Source organism: Grus americana, chromosome 2 (genome assembly GCF_028858705.1).
Source record: "Grus americana isolate bGruAme1 chromosome 2, bGruAme1.mat, whole genome shotgun sequence".
In the NCBI taxonomy this organism is placed as follows: Eukaryota; Metazoa; Chordata; class Aves; order Gruiformes; family Gruidae; genus Grus; species Grus americana.
Window position 1 is genome coordinate 117,157,166 of NC_072853.1, and position 20,408 is coordinate 117,177,573.

The 20,408-nt window shown below is 42.2% G+C and overlaps 1 protein-coding gene across 4 annotated transcripts in view; it reads right to left on the reverse strand.

The window, feature by feature from the left end:
- ELMO1 (engulfment and cell motility 1) overlaps window positions 1–8,940 on the reverse strand; it is a 310,115-nt gene extending 301,175 nt beyond the window's left edge. The window contains exons 1-2 of one of the 4 annotated variants that reach the window (XM_054817203.1): window positions 8,639–8,940; window positions 7,438–7,508 (exon numbers count right to left, since the gene is read on the reverse strand). The gene's annotated coding sequence lies outside the window, so the exon portion shown is untranslated. Of the gene's footprint in view, window positions 1–7,437; window positions 7,509–8,085; window positions 8,387–8,638 lie in introns of those variants that run through there. The other 3 variants (XM_054817196.1, XM_054817197.1, XM_054817198.1) reach the window with 3 other exon arrangements.
- Between the last annotated feature and the right edge of the window lie 11,468 nt (window positions 8,941–20,408).

Consider the following 20,408-nt stretch of genomic DNA (forward strand, 5'->3'; position numbering starts at 1 on the left):
TGCTTTCTCCCTTATGTCGTCATTCCTCCAATTACAGAAAAGTAGCCCATAAGCCAGCACAGTTGCTTTCTCAACCTTCATATATTACACAAAATTAATTCAAAGCTAAAAGCCTCGCCATCTCTAGATTGAGGTGAATATTTTTACAAAATTTAGGCAGTTTGGAACGTAACAAAAAAAAAAAATCTTAAAACCTGCTAGTTTATTTTGAATTCACACACCACCACCGAACCGTGGATGTTTTGATCCGTCTAGCATATGAGCCAGCAAATCAATTTAAAATTCCAGTGCAAATAGCCCAAGACCATTTTATTTATGTGTTTGTTTTAAAATAGAACTCAAATTCTAACTTGGATTTTAAATTATGTAGATTATTTTCTTCCCTTCTCCCTCTGCACACATCTCTCCTTTATCATGCGTTTTCTGACTCATTGGCAGCTGCAGGGGATGAAGTCTCTGAAACCTCTGCCTTCCAGAAAACCATCCCAATTCAGCACAACGCTACCAACTCTTGTTACACAAACACGTTATACACACTCTTCCAACAAGCTAATTTCCTAAGGTAGCTGAAGGAAAAAAATGGATTACTTTTGGCAGGTCAAGAAACGAAAGCCCAGGTCAATGCACATTAGAAAAGTTTACGAAAGGTGCCATACATGTAACATCCTAAGGCTAACCCAAGAAATACAGACTAAAATCACCAGCATTTTATAGAGAGGGAAGAACAGATGCAGGAGTTTCAATAGGTAAGTCCAAATATATCAGAGAAGAAAGCCAGGACAGAGCACGGCTCAGAGCAGCACTGGGCAGAAAAATGATTTTTCCCTTTCCAAAATTCATACATTGCTTTCCACAATTCCACTTTTGTAAAAATTTCACTTTTGGATACAAAAATATGAAAATTAGCCTTCTCAAAAAAGACAGCATAAACTGACCTGCTTTGAACATTAGTTACAATTTTAAAAAAAACAACCTGGTATTTTTGTTCAAGATATGGGCCATTTTGCATGCCCTTTCCTTCCTTTTCTGGAACTGGCACTAGCTGTCAAATCTTTAACTACTTGACATAGCTATGGTTAAAATTGCATTAAGTGGTCCGAAGTGGAAAACACCTTACATTTTCTTTCGGCTTTGCAGGCTTTTTGGTTGGTTGGATCTTTTTTTCCCCCTTTTACAATCTTCTCCTGAGTAGTTAAGCACCACACCAAATGCATGTCTTTTGCTCTCCGATGGAAGTTCTCATTTGTTCAAATTTTCTGGTTTGGTTTTTTTGTTCTCCCAGGAAAAGAAGATTAAGCACAAGAAACTTGTATGCATATCTATAGGAAAAAAAAGAGATTATAGACCTACATAAAGTATAGCTCAGTTAAATCCCACATTTAGACCCAAATTTTGTGAGTTTGGTGAGCAGAAGAGATGTGTGAAGAGGAACAGCGGGAGATGGGGTGAAAAGGTTGATAGGAGGAATGTACTTGAACCACAGGGGGTAGGAGTTTCAACAGATGAGTGCCCTGGTGCTTAAAGGGAGGGGGGGAAAAAGAAAACTTGGGACGAAAAAAAAAAAAATACAAACACCAATACTCCAGCATTTTAAAAGCCTAGCGACCAAAGGGTATACCAGATATCCCATCCAGAATGCAAGGACCAGTACTTACATTTGGGGAAATCTTATTTTTTTTTAGTTGGTTTGGCTCAGTGTTATTGAAAAAGTTTGTCCAAAAGCCCATGTGCTCAGCCAACACTTACCAGGTTTCAATTTCCAGCTGATGCCACAAGCGTTGCTATGAAAACTAATGTGCAATTGTATTCCAGAAAGCAAAGCGATGGAAAAGACTGTACTGGAATGCAACAAATACATTCACTGGCACTAAGAGCAAAATTGTATTATACCAACCTGTGCCATAATCATTTTTCTCCTCTTATTATTAAAGAAGAAATGTGCAAATCAACTTTATTGTCTGGCCAGAGGGTATTATGTGAATACTTATAAATTCCTCATCACCCCACCTCAACAGACTACCATCTCTCTTAAAATATGAAGCAGCAATTTAAAGAGTTACCCCCACTATGGTCACTCCAGCAAGTTTCAACAAAGTATACAACAGATTGCCAGTCTAGTCAGAAAAAAGCCTGAACTGCTCACATGAGGTATCTTTGCCAAGACCCACATATCCCTTACACTTCTGCTGGACTATACAACACATGTACATTGACTGAAAAGAAAGAAAAATAGGCAAGTAATATTTTTACCTTGGCTACAAATTCAAGCACCAGAATTCATGCATGTACTAAGAATATATGAATACTTAGCTAAGACAGCTCTATATCTATGAAAGAAAGTGTTAAAACAATTGCATTTTGTAGAATTTTATTGAAATATTGGTTTTGCTAAACATCACTCCAAAATATAGCAAAAATAATTTTAACTACATTTTTTAAAAAATTAAAAATCACTCTCCTATTTTCACAACATTTATGCATCTCCTATTACTACATAAAAGATTAAGTCAGCATCAGAAGAAACAGACATGGTCTTCAGGTCAGTAAACAAATATGCAAAGTATACTTTTTACTTACAGCACGTGCACAGTCACAGGAAAAGACAACTACATGCTTAATTTTGCGGAAGTTTCTAATAGATTAAATTAGGAGCCCTGACTCTTCCAATTCTTACTATCAAGCTGACAATCAGCTAGAAGAAAAACACCTCTCCATAGCACCAGCCATCTAGTCCCAGGAACTGTGCATAAAATGTCAACTGAAGGAGGAAGGTTGACATGCTGACAGCATTATTTGAGCCCATTGTCATACCCCACATTCACCTCCTTTTGTTTAACTTCAAAATGTTGGATGTATCTGATCTACAGGTTGTCAGCTTCATACATTAAGGAAAAAAAGGTCCACATGGAGCATTTTGTCCATGTTCATGCACACTCTCCGATTTGCAAAAAGCTCTGGGAAAACAGATCATCTTCAAGCAAGCATCCTCTTCTGTTTTAAAGAATGGGAGTTTAAAGCCACCACATCTCCAGAATCTGAAGTTCTCTTACAAGCAGTGACCCATCCTCCCTTTCAGCTGAAGCAAGCTCAACAAGGGAAAAAAAAAGCTAGATTATCATATATGTATTCATGTAGCTGATAAAAAAATTACTCAGTCCCTGATGACACAATACTTCAGAGACAGTTTTATACTTCATATGCCCCCCCATAAATTATGACTGTACAATAAACACTTTGAGCTAGAGACTTGGAAAAAACATACAAGGTTATACACACTTCAGTCCACAGTTTTTCTTGCAAATCTTAAATAAAATTATTTAACTGAGTAATAATCTAAGGGATGCCCAGGAAAGAATTTAACAACTGGACAAAATTGGTGAAACCATGAGAGCTGGGATAAAAAAGTATGTCAAAGACCAAAGAATAAGGTACCAAGATAGAGGTGGTAAACATGCAAGAAGAAATTATGAGTTTAACTTTAAGAAATAAAAAACAGAAGGAAAGCAGAAGCAAAAGACAAGAAAACACACACAGCTAGGACACAGCTATTATTTTGTAATAGATCTGTTTGGGACACCACACACACAACCCCGCAGCCTCTTTACTGAAGATGATGTTTCACAAACACTCTAAATCGATCAAATTCAATCTGAAAGGGGAAATCTTTTCCCTCAGCACTGACTGGTAGTTCCCACTCCCTCCCTTGTGCTAGTGTTAGCTCCTGCGGAGTTTTGCAGTGTTATTTGACTATAAATGGAACACAGCAGAAGCATCAGTAAGTAGACTTATGTTCTCAAAAGCAGTAAGAATAGGTCGCTTATCACATTTGCATAACATCTCCAGGTTGTATATTCAGCTTTCTGAAGAACTCCAAAGGCTGCTCACTAGAAATGTACCAAAGTAAGTTCATTTGCACGTAAACTAAAACACTTTTGTAAGGGGACACCTACCAGCAGTGGCTTAGAGTCTTCTTCATAGTGCAATTTGCTGCTGAACAGAAAAATGGCTTGTCCAACACTTCCACCCTCTCACAAGTAACTTCGCCCCCCAGCAGCCATTGAAAACAAGCCTACTACAGTCAAATCACTCTCACTCACAACAGAAACCTGCCATTAGGCAAAATGTATCAATGCGTTTTCGAGTTTGCAAACGAGCACCATGTGAATCACTGTTCACCTTGCTCTTAAGCACAAGCGTACGCTTCACAAATCAATCTGCTCAGCAGCTTGAGAAATTAGTAGCTTACTGATGGGTACTACACACGTGGCACCAGTCACTCAGTGTCTGCCCATAACACAGAAGTTTACCTCTGTCAAATCTGAAACGGAGGGAAGAGGAAACGCGTTAGCTATCCCCTGTGGCACAGACTTCTCATTAATATTCCTCTTAAATGTTAACAGTGATCAGAAAACCAAGGGAACTAGCAGAGAGTTTGTGACATTATCCTTCAACTTCTCTCTTACGTCTCAACACTTGCAATAATGAAAGATCACACCACAAAACCAAACCCTTGCAAAGGGCTTGATGCAAAAATGCTGACTGAAAGACAGCTTCACAATTTTGTGATTATTCTCCCATTCATCTCTGTAACACCATATGTATGCAGTTTATTTTATGTTTATTTTAAGTGTCACATATATATTATCACCTCTTATGATCCGTACTATCAAATGCCTGCCAACATACTGGCTTCTGCCAACTGCTTTTAGTTTCTCTTTCTCTCATTTTCCAGTGTTGTATTTGGAGAGAGGGAAAAAAAAAGAGGAAAAAAAAAAGGTAACTGACTCAAGTAGAAGGAAAATTATCCTGAATCCTTTAAACAGTTGCTCTGTTAAATTGACACAAGTTTAACAACGTGTACTTGGCACATTCCTCTTGCCACGAATACAAGAACCTTTTTCAAAAAAACTCATTCAAAGCTGGGAAATCTTTTAAAGATACAGCACAGACCTTACTGAACGGTGGTTTAATGGCTGTTACAAAGCCATTTCTAGTCACGAGTGTTCAAACCACAAAAGACTTCATAACCATAAGACCTCTTTTTGAAATTTCCTTTTTAATAGGATAATGGCTGAACAGGGAGGTAAATCCAACTAACTCATTCTCCCTCAAAGTTGTACCTTCAAGACCATGCAGGGATACAGCAGAGGAGAAAGTCTACTAGACCCAGGCATAGCTGTGCAGAGAAATAAACCAGAAAAGACAGCAGTACTTTTGCTTGCTCCAAGGGAGTATGATGTTTTCTAGTCTCCAGGGTTCCCAAAATCCCATCACCTTCTAGAAGCACTTTTTAGTACAAGGGCATACTGCACCTTCGCACCACAGGATGACAAAGACTGCTCCTAAACCTTAAAGAAATCATTTACTTCAAGGAAACTGAAAAATCAAGTGATAGCAGAGTCACAACTCATGAGGAAAATTGTACTTGATGGCTTAATCTAAGTCCCAAGCAAATTCTTATCTGAGAATCACAGAATTAGAAACATTGTAGTTAGCAATATATGCAAAATAGAAGCCTGTCATTGGAACAGGAGGACACTGCACGTTAGTGTGCAGGTGCACTGGCAGAGATCTGTGGAAACCTTTTCCTAGTTACAGTTAAATCCATAGACATTAGCCTCTCACTCCATCACATACTGAACCCATCTAGAGTGTCACAAGAAGAAAGCCACACGTCTTATGTGTGAACATGGGAGCTCTGGCTCCCTGTGTATTGACATGGAAAACATGAGATCATAGTCCACCACCACTTTGTAGGCTGGACACTGTCAGAAAACACATCTATGAGCCCAAACCTTAAAATCAAAGAGACTTCTACTAGGTAGAAAAAACAAAGAACGGAAGGAAGGGTGGAACACCACGTTACTCTTGATCTGTGATTTGCTGCAGAACAGCATTGCTGTCAGGAAGTACGAAGCACACAGCAGTGTTCTAGCAACAGTTACACCTTTATAGAGCATAATAGGCTTTTTTTGTGAGTACTAGGGTGAAGGGGCATTAAATAAAAAAATCACTTCTTAGGACAACGTATGCAATATGTTATACATGAACAGTGAGGAAACAGAAGTACTTGCTTTTAAGAACACACATGGTCAGATTATATAATAATGACTACTGAACTGCAGATACTTTCAGTGACCACATAAGTCTGCCACAGAATAAGTAGGTAAGAATTTTTCCTATCCCCTCATCAAAATCCATATGAATTGTATACCTATTAAGTTTTTCCTGGCATACGGTGAATACAAGGAAAAATATCAAAACAGTAAGTATAGAAACCAGTTCTCTTCCCTCCCCACCTCATTCTTCATTAAAAAAATCCTCAGACAATGACACTCATAGCAAAGTCGCAAGCTACAGAGAAGGCAAGTGCATTGTACTGCACAGTGAGTTTCAAACAGATTACGAAAAGAGACAAAAGAAAGTCAACTACCCTTATGCAACCTCCCCAGCATGAATAAACTGAAAATCGGGTACACTTCTAGACTGGTCAAATCACACACTCAGATCCACAGACTGCACTGACAGTATCTTTCAATAGTACCCATTTCACATCATGTCGATGTTTTAACCGTATTAATCTTTATTTTCTCAGACTGGTGAGTTTTTAAAAGTTGCTACAGTACTTTTAACAGCTTCATGACATGTGTCTTAATAGATATCTTCCTAACAGTACACGAGAGGGACTTTTACCAGCAAACTGTCACCGCTGTTCTTCCTCCTTCTTATCTAGTTACCGGTCATCAGATTAGATCCCTACCACCTACTTATACAGCTCAAAAAAAAGGGAGGGGGGAAATCAGGGAAAGAAAAACTTCAAAGAAAGCAAACTTGCAGCTCAAGCTGGAAGAACTTTAAGAAAATTCAAATATATTTTTCTTTACTGTGTAATATTCTGCATACGTCACTCAATCAAGCAGGAATGACATGGAAAGAATGGGACTAACGCGAACAATGAATGATCCATAAATGTCTACAAGATTATATAACTGAGGATGAGACAGCATATGTGTGTGTGTGTGTGTGCATTTGGGGGAAAGAAAGAGAAAGAGCTAAGGGGAAGAGGAGGAAACAACATCCTCAGTCACAGATAGAGGACTCCGCACAGTTCTTACTCAATTTCCCCCTCTTCTCAAAAGATAAATATTTTAACCAGGGGCAATCAGGCAGCTGAGGGACAAAAGCAAAAGAACCCATTTGCTTATGAACATACTTCAAAACATCCCTTGCTAAACTTGCACTGTAACTGCTGTATCATGAAATACAGCTTACAGGCAACCATGTTTATACTAAAGCAATTAACACACGGTACATTTCCTGCACTATTATTATCGTTGGCGCTCTCAATGTGTTTGTTGCACATTTTGAGCCTTGGCAGGTTAAGAGGTATTCTTATAAAGTTAACAACAAAATGTTGCTGATTTGAAATGTACTCACTGTTATTTTTCAGGAACTCCTATATTTACTTTATACCATTCCCGGGGGAGAGCTGGACAGTTGTATTAGTTCTGCAAGGAAAAGATGTTCAAAATAAACTTTGTAAAGGCTTCGAGCCAAGAAACTTTAAAAACTGAACTTTCTGGACCCAATACCCACTTGCTTTATACAAGGCTGCACACTGTGGCTTTGCATAATCACCACCCACATTTCAGAACAACCATTTCACCTGAAATTCATCAGCGGTTTGATCACTTGTATGAGCGCAAACTTAGGAAGAGGTGCACGCACAGACCCTCCCTACCCCACCAAAAGCTCTGGAAGGCCAGGTCGAGGGGGAGGCATGCCCTCAGAGGAGGCGGCATGCCCTCAGAGGAGGCGGCTGGGTACCAACGCCGAGCCGCGAGCCTGGCTGCGTGCAGGGATGCACTTGCTTCAAAGTTCTGGTTTCTCCTCCCGAGCGGCGCCCGCGGCTGTGCGGATACTTGCTGCGGTCGGAGCCTCCGCCCGAGCCCGACCCCGCGCGTTAACCCACGCGGGACCTGCTGAGGCCGGTGCCCCCGCAAACCGCCCGCCCTCCCAGCCACCCGCCACCGCAAAGCGACGCGCCGGTCCCGCCGGCTCAGGCGAGGCCCCGCCACCACTCACCCCCCGGCGCCCGGAGGTGCGCGGCCCCCGCCCGCTGCCCCTCACCAGCGGCCTCCGACCACCAGGCGCAGCTGGGGGCGGGCAGGGCCGCCCAGGGCACGGGAGGGGGCTGAGGAGGAGCGGGAAGGAGGCGGTGGCGGAGGAGGAGGCGCCGGCGAAGTCGCGCCGGGCAGAGCCGGGCGGCTGTGGAAGAAGCGGCCGCGGGCCAGCGGAGAGGGCAGGGCGGCGGGAGGAGCCGTTATGCGAGGCGGGCCGGGCCGCCCCCCCCCCGCCAGCAGCCGCTGGCCGAGGCCCCGCCGGACTGACAAGCACGAGGCTGCGCTTCCTCTTCCTCACAGCAACGGCGGCCGCTCCCTCCGGCCGCCCCCCGCCCGGCACCTCCCCCTGTGGGGGACCGGCTGCCGCCGCGGGCAGGTGCGGGGCTCGCCCGCCGCCTGCCCCGGCTCGTCCCTCCTCCCTGGCTGCTCTTCGCGTCCCCCCCGCGATCCCCTTCACCGTTCGGCCAGCGTCGCAGCTTGCCCCGGCCACCCCGCCGGCCCCGAGACTCGCCTACCTCCCAAGGGCGGGCAGCACCGCCCCCACAGAGCGGGACCGGCGGAGCCGCCTGGCCGCCCACCGCCGCAGGAGCCGAACTCCGCGCCGCCGCCTCGCTGCGCTGCCCCCGGCGCTATCCCATCCCGCGGCTCGCAGAGGCACTCAGCGGCTCCCCGCCGCCGCCGCCGCCGTTCTCACTTCCTCTTCCTTCCGCCTGCTGGCCGGGCCGCGACGTGCAGCCCCGGGCCGGCCGCCGCCGAGGGGGTCCCGCGGCTCGGCAGCACCTGCGGGGGCAGCACCCACCCGCCCACCGCCTCTACCTGCTCCTGCGCCGCCCCAGAGCGCCTCTTCCCCCGCCCGGTGCGACCGATGTCCCTCCTCCTGCACTTTCTAATGAGGGATTCGGGGCTTCCTCGTTGTCTTTAGAATAACTATTTATTTTTGTTGTTGTTGTTTTTCTTCCCAGAGAGCCACCGCCGCTGAGCAGCCTCACAGCTGGCCGCTGCGGCGTACATATATTTCCCCTCCGGAACGAGCGAGCGAGCGAGCAGCTAGCCGAGCCCAGCCGAGCCCGAGATGCTCCGTTCCGTACCCCGGACCGAGCCCGGCCGGGAGAGGGCGGCAGCGCCCGCGGTCCGCTCCGGCCCCGCCGAGCTGCCGCCTCCGGGGCCTGGCTCCCGCCCTGGCTGGCGGTTCGAGCATCCTCGGGGCCCTTTAAAGCCGGTGTGAGATGAGTGCCTAACTCGTGGAAAAGTAAAATATCAGATCTCTGCTTTTTGTTCTCACTCTCCTTAAAAGAAAAGCGGTCAGTAAGGTTTTTTTAATTATTATAATGCCATAACACAGCTACTGTATGTACTACATGTGATATGTCACTACAAGCCATCAAATTTTATCTTCTAATACTACAGATAGCGAGGTGTGTGTTTAAGTCCTGTACATTTTACTTTGATAACAACTGATAGCATAGCCATGAAGCCTTGCTGTGGTACAGCAACTTTCATTCTCTGATATAACAAAATTTACTCTTCTGTGAGCTATCACAAGATATATGAGGGCTAAAACTTGCAACATTACTGGCTCTAATCTTGCAAATAATTACACATATCTTTATGCAGGTTAATAATTCCCAGTGATTTCCTATAAAACTCCTTTCTTGCAACACCCAGGTCCTCAGACCATAATAATGCTATTATGCATCAGCTGATATTTATGAAGCTCATTGCCCTGAAAGTACCACAGCCGCTTACTAGGATTTTATACCTAGCAGAATTGCTGGGGGCTTTCCAGGAGAGGAAGCAGGACTTGATTCTCCCCTTAGGCGTGTCAATTATACGCTAGATCTGAGCAAATACTCTGGTGAGGCAATAAATGGCATGACTCACCTGAGTCACACATTACTATATTTATAGGACTAGAGCGCAAACTCTACCAAATGACAGGAGCTAATAATGCACCTCAGAAACGTGGAAGCTCCTTTTTCATACATGCAGAAATAGAGGGCAATTGCCTGCTTGCTCGCTCTTTCTTCAGCACCTCACAGGTTGGTGCACAGCAATGAGAACCCAGAGAGCTGGGGCAGGAAACATCACAGTCTTGCATAACATCTGAAACTTCTCCACAGCAGGAATTCCCCACAATCAAGGAACATTTCTGTAAAGCCATTGAGTTTTAGGACCTCCTCAAATGGTAAAATCCATGGAAAAGCTGGACTTAGCGCATTGAACTGGGATGTGTTGGTTCCTGTGTTCAGTATACATTTTAAAGCAACTTTTCATCCTGCTTTATTAAGGTAGGACTCCAAAACTGAAAATATGAGGTGCATATGTAATATATTTCTTATTATATACACTGAAAACACTTATTAAACCATCTTAAGAATTTCTTACAGCTACACAGAGTTTATTGAAAGAGGAACAATATCAACACCAAGTAAACGGCTGTTCAGTTTGATTTGAACTATTTCTGTAATACTGAGATTTTTTTCTATGTGTATCTGGAGTTTGGTGCTTGAAATGAAAGCAACTTAGAAAAGGGCATTCTAAATGTAACATAAGATGTGCAAGAAATTTTTGTTTACCTCATTTTCCACTACAAGCTCAGGACCATTTTCCCACTATACATACATGGGGAGCTGGCTTCATTCGTGAAGATAAACAGTGGTAAGAAAGATGTTTGGAAGAATATTAAGAATGAACAATACTTTAAATGCAAAATTTTGTTCACCATGTTTTTATTTTTCTTTCAGGCGCAGCAATGAAAATCATTAAAATTGATTTCAGCTGTACATTACCACAATAGTTGGATTTTAAACAGTGCAGGAGAATGTTTATTTAACAATGCTATTGTTACACAATTTAGAAGAAAATTTGTGAAAAAAATTCTACTAGTTTATGGGGACAAATTTAAGCGCACCATTCTATTGCAATGTTCATGAGAGAGAGCAAACTGGAAATCTGGAGAGCATACTCCAGTCAAACCTTCTGTTTATCCATATCCAATATCCACAGTATTGCAACTATTGCACCAACAGTAGGATTATTTTTGGTCTCCAAAAGCCCGGGGAACCTTTACTCAGAATACATAGGTACAGAAGTGCTTCGCTGCTACAGCCATTTCCTGATTTATTGAGTAGTAGTCCCTTCTGTGGCGTCTGCTACCAAAGCGCGTGTTATCATTACAACTGATGCTTGTACAACTGATACTGGAATTGTTCTTATGATGTGGACATGAGATGTTTGCTAAATAATTCTAGAAAGCCAGAAGAGGGAGTGCAGGAACAGAAAACACCAAGAATTAAGGATTTTAATTTATGTGGCTATTTCAGCTACAAACTTAAAACAAAAATTTAAAAAAAAAAATCCAGAAAGGACCGCTGCTTGGCTCTGCTGACAAGAAGGATGTTTCAGGTTACTCCAGTAGGTGCTAATCACCTGTTGAAACCCAGCCTGTAGAAATCTCGACTGCCCCAAAACTGTAGAAAGCATCAAAGCCACTAATTACTTTTGACAGTGAAAACCTTAGATGGTGAGATGAAACAGCTCCTGACAATTTTTGAAGTTGGGTTTTGTCATAGCACTTCTGGCCAAAACCTTCCTGAGGAACAGATTATCCAAGATAGCCTTTGTTCCGCCCACTGACAAAGATGGCTGGATTTTACTGTGCTTATAGGCTTTATGAATGGCCTTTAATAACATCAGTATTTTAATCGTATATGAGTAGTTACCTACAGAATCTTGTTCGTAACCATTAAAGCATACCCTGTGGTGTAGAAACAAAATACAAGATTATTATTGCATTTTGACTTTTTAGAAGTCACAGATAAATTTTTCTTTATTTTGACAATGCTTACTATCTATTATGTTTGAATGAAAACATTTTGTCTGTGCATACACGCATGCATGTACATGTATAGTCTGTGAGATATTTTTAAATAGGTCCTGAAGATCTGTCCTAAATTCACGAACAATCACATCAATAAAAATGGACTGAATCAGAAACTTCAAGCTCATTTTTTCTTAGCTGCAGTATGCTTGTGGGTCTCCATACTCCAGTCCCTAAATTATAGTTGTCCGTTTGCTGTTATAGACTTATATATGTATGAATTTTATATTCATATATACATATATATGAACATTTGACGTGGGATGATTAAACAAGGTCAATATGATGTGAGGGTTATTATGACTCAGTTTTAGTATACCTATTCATAAATCTGCTGCCATATACACATTTGTATATAATGTATGTGGAGAAGATGATGACCTTTGCAGAATAGCCACCTTAATGAAGAAATAAATAAATCTTATGTAAGACATGTTTTAGTTAACCTACAAAAAACCCCCATTCTAAAAAGTAGTTTAGGTCTGTTTATGGACTCATTCGCATCTTATCCGGACATAGATTTACAATAAAATAAATCATTAAAAGTTAAGGTTGTGAAATTATATATTTTACACACACACACATATATATGATTTATGATCATCACACTGGTTATGAAATCCAAGCATGAACAAGCAGGAAAGCAAAGAGGTCAGGAATGACTATCAGAGTTTTCATGCCATTAACCTATTGTGTTTCTGCAAAGAAAAACACACCTCTACAAACTGTTTTTACTGCCATTTACTTGTTCTTCTATATTTTACCATGCTTAAGAAGGACCTCTTCAGGAGTTCATGAACAAAAACTTGGGAAGAGCTAAAAAAGTTTAAAAAAAAAACCAAAAGAGTTTAATGTTCTGCAAGCTCTGAACTTGAGAGGAGCTTCTCTTCTGTTGTTGTGGGCAGTTCCCACCATGTTCACTCTTGAATCTATGGCAGAATAATTTACCAGAGAGGAAAGCTTACCACAGCATTGCCACCAATAGTAAGCGTGGTTTTCACCCTCCATTCCCAGGGCTTAATTCACCTCTCATGGAAACGAGCAGAAACTGCTCTTTGGTAGAAACACCATTGGATCACCCTGAAATAATGAAAAGAAGTGGTTGACCTAGGGAATGGAAAGTTGATTATCAATCATTTTAAGGTACAGCCCATGACACCCAACTGCGCACCTTAATAAGAGATGGCCAACATCGACATGAAACAGGGCAGGTTCCCAGCCATCGCTGGCTGCTGGCTCTGTGACTGTTGGCTCTGCCTAACGCCAGCCGTTTATCGCAAAGGCAACAAGAGAACTTGATTTCTTTGCAGCTCTAAGTTCAGATGCCTGGCTGAGAGAAAAGACACTAAAAGAAGTCCTTGGAGAAGACACTAGAGGAATTTTAATCACCTTTCCAAGCCATAACAGAGTTGTTTGCTGCATGACATGTTTTCTTCACCACCACACAGTGATGTTCCCTATATCTGCCATCAGATTAACATTTTATGATAAAACCTCCTACTTCTATCAACCACATTTAAGGATCAACATCCTTTCTACTCATTTTAGCCTTTGTTTTGTTTCCCTCCTCTTGAAAGGATAGAGATGGGCAGTCAGAATTGAGACTCCTGAGTTTTGACTCAACTGTGAGTCCTTAATCCACCAAACAACTATTGGTGAACTGTATCAGCTTTGGGAATTCATTTCCTACCCTGTCTCTTTCTTTTCCTTCCTTCTGTTGTGTCGTTGGTTTGTTTGGGGGGGTTGTTTGCTTGTTTGTTTTTTAACCTTGTCAATTTAAGCTGTAAGTTCTCCAAAATAGATTTTTTGTTCTCTATGTATTTGTAGATAACCAACGTATTTCAGGTCCAATTTCATTTGAGGTCTCCTGATACAACCACAGCAAAGTTATTATTAATAATCCTGGCCTTCTGAAGAAACTCACTGCATTTTGATTGAGGTTTCTACTTCTTTACCCAGTCTGCTATCCTGTTTGATTTGTAGGTAATAGCATAACTGGCCAGTGCACAAACCATAGAAAACTTAAACAAGAAAAGCTCCAAAACTTAGGGGCTGCTCACTCCTTCAGCAGGCTGCAAACCTTCTTTAACATTCAGCTATTTTCTAGTCACCTTGTGTTCTAAACAGATTAATATTTGATAAAAGCAGCCTATTTTTATCAATTTAGCAGCTGTGCTGTATGTGCAGTTGAGGTTTGAAGGGTGCTAAGCCATGTCAAGTACAACTACAGCTCTTTAATATTAAAGACCAGCTCCATCTTTTCTGGGCAGCAGCAGTGTTATTTATATGGCAATAAGCTACAGAGACTTCAACTAGCAAGAAAACTAAACGCTGCCCAAACTCATGGTAAATGCCATCCTTTCTCCAAAACACAGAGTTTAACACAGGGAAAACAAGCAGGTACAGAGAAAGTCACAGAAGTAGCGCAACATCTGTCTCCAGCAACGTCACGGCACAATTCACTACCAATCAAGGTCAAATCCTCCTGTCCCAAATCGCAGCACGACAAATACCGCTGCACTGGTAAACCCTCCCTAGGACTTACTCACAAGTCTTTTGACAGATTTGTGACTTTCTTGCTGGAAATAACAGACTGTTCTGTCTATCATCCATTTTAATCCTTTCATAATATTAATCGATCAACAGTAGCTGCTGGCAGCAAAGTAGCAATAAAGAGTACAAGCTCACTGCTCACAGGTATGCTGGAAGCCCACTTTCCTAATGAGGTGATTAACTTCCAGTGCTGCACTGAATGAATCCACACGAGCAAGTGGCACTCCAGCAGCTGCAGAAGAGGCACAAATGCACTTGTGAATGTATTTCAGCATTTGCACTTGGCCTTTCCCTCTTCTGCATTTATTATTCCATTATTATGGAAAATCACTTTGCCTATAAAATATTTTGCCCTGCTGTCACATTTTAGTTTGCATATTTCTTGAGAAGTGTAATGCTCATGGCTGAAAACGACTGTCCATGCCAAAAAAAATCATGAGGCTTCAGAGCTGGTTATAAAGAACTGTTCAAAACATCCTAACCTTTGAATGCGCATTCCTTACATAGCACAGTATCCTAAATAACGTTCGTTTGAACAAACATACACAAGAATTGGGCTGCAATTTTTGAAACAGCCCACTTCAATGTACGTAACTCTTTGGAGAAATTGAAAGGCCTTAAATACTATGTTTTATTCACATTATTGCTGGACTATGTATTGATTTATGGGAACTCTGAAAAGCTGAGGCAAAGGTCTTGTAGGTAACATCCTGTCCCATTATAACTCGATGGAGATGATTCACCATTCTCACACCCCTACATTCTAATGTGTTTCCTCTCATGTACTTACAGCATCCATTTTTCATGCCTCCTTTTGGTTTTTCCCTTTTGCCATCCTCCTTTTATTCAATACATCAAAGTACCGTCTGCTTCTTTACGTCGAGGCCTTGAGAAAGTTATAGCCATTACATATATATTTTTCACTGCTAACATATTGCAATCGCTGCATTGCATTTCTCCTACTTACCATTTTTAAATACTTCTCACCTCTGTTTTCAGTGATCCTTTCCCCTCCCCGCCTTTCCTGCTCTAAGTAGGGCCATCCTTTGGCAAGGCTTTGGGGCAGGTTTCCTTCCCAGATGACGGCGATAAGGGCGGAGAGGAGGACAAGGGCTGGTTAGGGCTCAGTCAGTCAGAATGGCGCACACCATGAAGCAGCGACCTTGATTCACAGCCTGGTATTTAAAGATAAACTGCAAACCGGTATTCACAGTAACTCGTGAGCTGCCGTAGGTCTGTGGCAAATGGTTTTTGCCGTGGAGCTCGTAACCTCGGGCAAAGGGGCAAGGCAGATGGCTGGGGGGTGCGGTCCCTGAAATGCCCTAGCCTGAAACAGCAGAGTTTGAAGCCAAGGTTTTCATCTGAAGAGCTACCATCAGTCTGTGAATATCATAAGTTCGGTTCCCAAAGCCTGAAGTTAGAGACAGGAGAATTTGCTGAAATGTGAAGTTGAGTCAACAAAAAACTGTTCATGGATTTGTATCAAACTTGATGAATCATTTTTTCACCAAAAGTATTCATTTTTAAAAAGTGGAAGTTTTTAATCTGGCATTTCTAAATGACAGAACAGAGCAAAGCTCATGACCTTTCAAGACTTAAGCTACCTAAAGTTCTCATTCTTTAAACCAGTGTAGAAAATGAAACAAAACATTTTATTCAGCACAAAATTAAAAGAAAAAAGTATGGTGGAAGAAGGTCATTTTAGTTAAAAATAAAACGTTTTTCAAATCAACTCAAGACCATTTAGAGCATGGGAAATATTTTCCAGTTCAGCTAACAAATCAATGGACACTTTACTTGTGTAAGTCTAATTCACACCCTTTTTAATGGCTTAATATGCAAAGGACTGAGCACCTGCAGCTCCTATTCAAATTGGACATTTAGTATTTATAAATCGAGTGTCTGTATGTGCACTAGTTGTGAAGAAAAAAATAAAAATAAAAATACAAGCCTTTAATTTGTCACAAGTGCATAAGTAGCGGTAGAAGTGCTCAACTTTATGCCCCCCACTTGAAAATGTTTACTACTACAAAAGGATTGCTATTCTCCTGCCTTGCAGGGAGCCTAAATTCCTGCCCCAGGATATAAGATGCTCCTGCTGGCTTCCCAATCTAAATTGGGAAAAAAGCAGTCGTCTTATGTCCCAAGGACTAATTAGTCAATGCCTGTAAAGCTCTCTGAAGGTGAAAAGTGTATCTGTGCTTTACCATGACAGATGGCTATGGTTTATTTTTAAAGATTTTCTTTAAAAAAGCTGTTTTGTGGAAGCACTTACTCTCTTCACTGTCCACTAGTGCAGATGATTCATATTGAACTCATGTACAGATGGAGGAACAGGATGGCAAAACCTCTGCTCCAGCTGTGAGCATTCAAAGAGAAGAAACTTTAATATTGATTGACTTTACGAACCAGAGTTCCCCACTGTCTTGCGGTAGTGTAAAATATAAAATGCTGCCAATTCTGCTTTCTCTTCTCCTTCCCGTCTGTGATAGTATTACAGAATATCTTCCCAAAAGTAAATGAAGTGCAAGACCTATGGGGAATTGAATGGTCTACGTGTCACTGAAAGTAGCGTACTACACCGTGTTCCCACACCTGTCCTCATGCCCTGTTGCAATTAGCATCTTGCACAGAGCCTCGAACATATGTTTGCTTTGTCATCCTGTGGAATATTCCACTACGCTACACTACACAAAGCAAGCTGTCAAAGGCTTTGCTGAAAGAAATAATGACTAATGATTTATGATAAAATCAGCACTGTGATCCTCTGCTGCAAAAATTGGTGTGGTGTAAAAACAGCAAGAAGACAGCTCTCAAGCTTTTGTTAATTGGCTTATCAATTCTGATCCAGTCCTCAGGAAAGATAGTCTCATGCATATATACAGTGTGTGATTTATGGAAGAACCCAGAAGAAGAGAATACAACAAATACAGGGAGGATTTTGTAGGCTGAACTTGCTAACCACATCAAGCCTGCCCACCAGAACTGCTCAGAACAACAGCACGTTCAAAGGGACGATATTGTAGAGTCCAGATTACTCCTACAGACATCAGTACAGTACACTCATTGATAAAGACTAAGATAAACTTTCTAAAGGAAGCAATGAAGATGTTTCCTACTAACAGAGCTAAACATTTTTTTTTTTCAAAGCTCATAAATAAGATCACTCGCCCTCCTCCCTCAAACATGTTTTCGATGGTGCTGTTGTCTGGGAAATTTCCCCCCTCCCAGACTTTCAAGTTGGCTAAATTACAGAAAGCTTGATCATGCCAGACATGATCTGGTTTTTGGTTTGGTTTTCTTCCCTTCTCCCCCACAGTTTTTGTCCTTATGTATGCACGTTAGGTACATACATGTTGAGAACAGCTCTCAGTCATTGCTATACCGTTAAGTTAGATGCACTCCCTGGCATTTGGGGGGTGGCAGCTGACCTGATGTGAGTGTGATCCTGACTCCTTTTTGATTTCCTTCTCTTTCCATGGGGAAACAGGGCCTAAAGAGCTGGTGAGGAGTATAGGAGAGAAAGGATGAGGATCTTTCTGCAAGAAGCATGAAGTAAGCAACCCTACGATGTTAGGCCACCTATTTGGAGAGGCAGTTGGTCTCGGTGCTGCTGCGGAGACTCCCTGCTTTGCTTCAGCAGGAAGTTGGACTCTTCTGACCTCTGCATTTCTTTCTGATGAATGCTCATCCTCCTCAGTAGCAGGTAGGGTCTGCCATGCCTCAGAAGGAACTTTCTCAGGTGGCAGTCCCCACACTCCAATATCAGGTCACACTACAGACATGGGTGCTCAAGCCTTAGCCTGAAATACTTCTCTATACTGAGAATTTTCATGTGGCTGAAATTTCCCCTGTACCTACCCACTTCCCTATTGCTCCAAGTGAGAAGCCAGGCAGTTGGTTGGTTGGAAAAAATACTGACAATCAAGAGAAACCTAACTCGCTTTGCTGTGATTTTAACTGGATTTGAGCTATCACATAAGGTCTCTGTCCATATCTTATTTGTCCTGATGCTGGTTTTATCATCTACATCTTACTGTTAGCTCTGACTTCATGCTGTGTCCTGTATCATTAGTCAAATATTTCAGACCTCACAGTTGGGTTTTTTTTTCATTAGAAAGAGATATTACAGCGGAGTCTGGTACCTTTGATGCAGACTTACCAATTTACAGAGAATGTAACTAAATTGCATTTCCTTTAGTATAACAGAAATCGGTCAATAAAAAAATACAAGTTGATGGACTAAACAACTTTGTTCATCTATACTTAGTCCAAAAGTTTTCTCTGTACCTTTTTCTCAGTGCATGTTCCAACTATTTTGCTTGGGCTTTTCTATCACTACTTCTCTGATGTGTCCCGCTTTTTGTACGCTTAACTCTCCTGCAGTGAATGCCTCAATGCCATCCCCTCTTCTTCCATTCTTTACCCCTGGAAATCTCCTCAGATGGAAGAGATGGACAGAGTGAAGCCAGCCTGTTTAAAGTTGATCTAGTGCAACAATATTTGGTGCTCACTAGTCATGGCTTAACTGTCCTGTAGCTGGTTCTTAGTATTTTAAAGGTCTGTTTCATCACTGAGATTATTTAAACACCTTTCTGCTTCATTTTTCCCCCCTTTCTCCTCTGCTGTGGGTTTCTCTGGTGCTGCCTGAGAAGAAGGGCAAAGGACAATTTCCAAAGCAGCACTGTGGTCTCCTAATGCATTAAATTAAATCCGCTTTGAGAGTCCCCCAAACCAGATGAACCTCATTCTTTTGCAGTAGGTTGTCCCGCTGCCTTGGTGGCATTATTCCTAGTTGCGCCAGTGGCAGTTTTCCCTTTTTCTCAAGCACACATCCCTAAATATTGTTCCTCTCACTATTTTGTTCCCCATGTTTATCTGAACTGTTTATCTTGCTGCTTTACCAGCCATCAGGTCATCTTACTCTCTTCCTTGGTAGCCACATTTGTTCAAGACTTTATGTTTTTAGAATAATGGTGAGGGGGCTTATTTTATCTCAAAAAGGCAGCAGCGCTATCGCGTCCTTCTGGCCCATCTTTTGTCACCTATCTCATAATCAACGAGTTGTTTTGACAAGAGCCAGGCAATTTTATTTCTTTGTTTTTCTCCCAGGCTCTTCCTTCCAGTGACTTGCTGCCCTCCCATTACATCAGTTCATGGATTCTGACACTGACACTCATCAATAAAACAGCAAGATGCAGGCATCACAGCACAAAATCCAACTGAGTTCTTTTTACACAGCTGATAAAATGCATCGTTGTGCTCATCCTACACATCAGTAGTAGCTTTTGCTCGGTCGCGATGAACTCTCCATGCTGCCATTTGGATATTGCAGTGCAAATTCTTTCCTTTATGGGAATCCAGCCATCTCTGTTGGCAGCAGCTTGGTTTTTCAGTGCTGTGGACAGTTCTTCCACAGGAGATCAAATCAGTTATCCCAGTCAGGGATGCCTCCTGGCACTTGGTGCTTTATGAAAGATCATCGATTGTTTGCTCTTCTGGCCAGCTTGCACACTCACAGGACTGCTGTGTCTACCTGGAGTAGTAGATAATGCCCTTTAGACGGCTTCTTCGCACCATCAACCACTGCAAACATTGCTTCTTGGCAGTCGTGGAGCAACCTGCATTTCATTGCTTGCACATAGGACTTTCCTACACTAGGTCAACTCCTCTGACATCCACTGGATGAGACTCATGATCCCAGGCCACCCTGTATCTCTTCTTTAGCTATTCCCTCAGCCAGCATAAAAGAGGAATTAAAACTACCGTGAGCTGCCTGTAGCGTGAGGAATCCGCCTGCCCGCCCAAAGTCCGCGCTGTATCACTGCATCTCTGCTATCTGGGGCTTGCTG